The 3,943-nt window shown below is 36.8% G+C and overlaps 1 protein-coding gene and 1 long non-coding RNA gene across 2 annotated transcripts in view; one reads left to right on the top strand and one right to left on the bottom strand.

Annotated features, from left to right (window-relative positions):
• LOC106868473 (NALCN channel auxiliary factor 2-like) overlaps positions 1 to 3,943 on the bottom strand; it is a 267,882-nt gene that overhangs the window by 233,783 nt on the left and 30,156 nt on the right. The window lies entirely within an intron of this gene.
• LOC128247276 (uncharacterized) overlaps positions 1 to 3,943 on the top strand; it is a 24,996-nt gene that overhangs the window by 7,503 nt on the left and 13,550 nt on the right. The window contains exon 2 of the long non-coding RNA XR_008263633.1: positions 3,708 to 3,775. This is a non-coding gene — a long non-coding RNA (uncharacterized LOC128247276). The remainder of the gene's footprint in view (positions 1 to 3,707; positions 3,776 to 3,943) is intronic.

Here is a 3,943-nt window from a genome sequence, read left to right on the forward strand (position 1 = left end):
TATATATATATATATATATATATATATATATATATGTATATGTATATATGGTGGCCTTCTTTCAGTTTCCATCTACTAAATCCACTAACAATGCCTGGGGCGATAGTAGAAAACTTTGCCCCAGATGCCATATAGTGGGAATGAACCCAAAGCTACTTGGTTAGAAAGTATGCTTCTCAATCACACAGCCATTCCTACAACTATGGATTAACCTTATACAGAATATAATCCATTCTGTCCTTCTGAATGCATAAATCAGCACTGGTGCACATGTTGCCATTTGAGACATACATAGTGCATAAATGCATATATTTCCAATAGGAGTACCTGTAGATAAGAAACCAGTAAATCAAATTTCTTTAATCTAAGAAGAAGCTGGGGTTGATTTTTAATGTGCTATAAACACCAGAGAAACACCTGACACCTATTACAATTTAAGAGAAGTGTCATTCATCACTTGCAGATTTTAAATGGGTTAATCAATGGTTAATTGCAATTACCTGTGCAAGGTTACAAAGCAAATGTACGTAACTTGATGCAGAACAAATATCTCAAAGAAGAGCTCAGTGGTGCACTGTTTTTTTTTTTTTTGCTTTCTCACTAATGTTTATGTTCTTAGTCAATGTATATTGACAAAAGACACATACACACACTTACTCTCTCATACACCTCTCATATACACCACATAAACACAACAGGCTTCCACATAATTTTCATCTGCTAAATTACCCTCACAAAGATTTAATCACTGCGTGGCTATGACAGAAAGCATTTGTCCAAAATACTGCACGACAGTATTAAATCTGGAACGACATGGTTGTGGAGAAAACTTCTTAATCAGACTAACAGATAAACAAAGACAAAAACACAATATTATTATATTTCTGTTATACATATGTGTGTATGAGCACATGTATGCCCACGTGTACGTGTGTGTGTGTGTGTGTGTGATGCACAGCACAGCATAAATCAAAAGAACTGAAATGTCATAGAATGTGTTTATATCTTTCTTATTATACCCAAAGTGAAGCTTTCTAATATTTTCACATACACATGCATACAACATGCTTCTTTCATTTTCCACCTACCATATTCATTCACTCCTAAGGCTCTTGCCAGCCTGAGGCTATGAAGCTATAGTAAAAGACATTTGTCTGAGGTGTCATACAGTGAGACTAAACACAAAATTACTTGATTGTAAAGAACCCACAAGGATTAATCCAGGCCAGGCCGACTCGAATTACATTGCAGGCCACTTTAATCACAGAAAGCTTTTTGAAGGCTGCTTGTATACTGACAGAATTGAAAGCATTTTGCTATCTCATGCTATTATTACAATAATGAGTGAATGATCATTGATTCAACATGAAATATTGTCATGACACAGACAGTAGTATCTTTCGTTTTTACTTTTCGTTACAATCTTAAATTTTTGATAAAATCTTTAAAATGTTTGTTTAAATAAACCCATTTCAAGAAGGTATCAAGCAAGTTGCAAGATAAAAGTCTGTGGGCCCTGGACTAAACAGATAAAAATTTTTGAAAAACTTGGTTCCAAAAAAGAGAATGAAAAGTTATGAAGTTGTTGCATTGAATGTTGGATGGGTCTTTTTCTTTTTTTGTTGACTTTTTTTTAACCTTTTTAAGTGTTTCAGTCATTAGACTGGCCATGCTGGGACACTACCTTGAAGAACTTTAATTGAACAAATTGACCTCAGGATGTTTTATGTTTTTGTAAAGTCTGGTACTATCAGTTTCTCTTGCCAAACTGCTAAGTTGCAGGAATGTAAATACACCAACACCAGTTGTCAAGTGGGGGACAAACACACACACACACACACACACACACACACACACACACACACACACACACACACACACACACACACACACACATACACACACATACACACACATACATACACACGTGTGTGTGTGCGTGTTTATTTTACAGGCTTCTTTCAGTTTCATTCTACCACAAATCCATTCACAAGGCTTTGAGTGGCCTGAGGCTATAGTAAAAGACACTCATCCAAGGTACCACACAGTGGGACTGAACCTGGAACAACCATGTGGTTAGGAAACAAACTTCTTACTACACAGCCACGCCTATGCTTGTTTCTTTCTTTCTTTTTGTTTTTGTTTATTCATAATTAACAAGGAGTGGCTGTGTGGTAAGTAGCTTGCTTACGAACCACATGGTTCCGGGTTCAGTCCCACTGCGTGGCACCTTGGGCAAGTGTCTTCTACTATAGCCTCAGGCCGACCAAAGCCTTGTGAGTAGATTTGGTAGACGGAAACTGAAAGAAGCCCGTCGTATATACGTATATATATATATGTGTGTGTGCAGATGTTTGTGTGTCTGTGTTTGTCCCTCCAACTTCGCTTGACAACCGATGCTGGTGTGTTTACGTCCCCGTAACTTAGTAGTTCGGCAAAAAGAGACCGATAGAATAAGTATTAGACTTACAAAGAATAAGTCCTGGGGTCTAAAGGCGGTGCTCCAGCATGGCCGCAGTCAAATGACTGAAACAAGTAAACGAGTAAAAGAGTAAAAGAGTAAGTGTTGAGTGGAGAAAAGGGAATTGTGTAAGTTAACTTTAGGAGTTTGCTATGTTGCAGAAAAAAAAAATTAAAATCTTGAATATACTGTTTAGTTGATTATCTTAGAGAGAAGGTGACAGCAGGCTGACTAGAAAAGATAAACATTTATCTCTTTACCCTCTGATCCACCAACATTTAGATAACATACCAACATTTTAGATAACATAACCCGAATCATTTCCTAGATTTGAAAGAAATACAAAAAGAAAGAGAGAGAGAAATCGAAAAAGAAACAAAACTAGTGGCTCATCTCAGATTTCTTAAATGTACTTATCAATGGATACTTTGTTTTAGGATGAAATAATTGAAACCTCTTACTCACAAGGGGGTGGTGAGAAAGGGAGAGAGAGAGGGGGTCGAAGAGAGAGGAGGAAATGCATAGTCACAAATAACACATTTTTCTGTGTATATTGGGAAAGAAAATGATGAAGAATTTTTTTTTTTCTTCATAAAGATACCAGCTGTTCCTGTCATACTCAATCAGCTTCTTGAAAGAAGTTTTAACTAGTAAGTTTAACTTCTTTTAAGTTCTGTAGACTAGACATGATATTTCTGATAATAAGTTAGTACACACAGACATAACAAAATAACATTTGTATCACAGCATTTGCTGTTATTTTAATAGTTTTGCACCACGTTAAATAACTCTATTGCTTGTGCTATTTAGCCCCAGGTCGACTCTGATCAAGCAGGCCTATGATCAAAGGCACCACAACCATGACCCACTCCATCTTTTGGGTGGGGTGAGGTGGAGTGAGGAGTATATCTTGGACTACATTACCTGAGGTGTTGTTTCCTTATTTGAAATACTAGAATGTGATATGAGGGAGATCTCACTGCTATTTATAGCAAGTCAAGTGACTTTGTAAAGGCTCTCTCAAAGACATGACAGTCTTATAGATGCAGACATAGCTCACTTTGCAGCCATGTGTCTTTGGGTTCAGTCCTACGGTACAGCACAATGGGCATGTGTCTTCTACTATAGCCCCCAGGCAAACCAGTGCCTTATAAGTGAAGTTGGAAGATGGAAACTGTGTAGAAGCCTGTCATATATGTATATGTGTATATATGTATATAATTATTCTTTTATTCTTTTGTTTCAGTCATTTCACTGCAGCCATGCTGGAGCATCACCTTTAGTCGAACAAATTGACCCCAGGACTTATTCTTTGTAAGCCTAATACTTATTCTATTGGTCTCTTTTGCCACACTGCTATGTTACGGGGACATAAACACACCAACATCGGTTGTTAAGTGATGGTGGGGCGACAAACACAGACACACAAATATATACATAAATATACATACATATATATATATATATATATGTATATATATA

The sequence above is a fragment of the Octopus bimaculoides genome, chromosome 3, assembly GCF_001194135.2.
Source record: "Octopus bimaculoides isolate UCB-OBI-ISO-001 chromosome 3, ASM119413v2, whole genome shotgun sequence".
Taxonomy (NCBI): domain Eukaryota; kingdom Metazoa; phylum Mollusca; class Cephalopoda; order Octopoda; family Octopodidae; genus Octopus; species Octopus bimaculoides.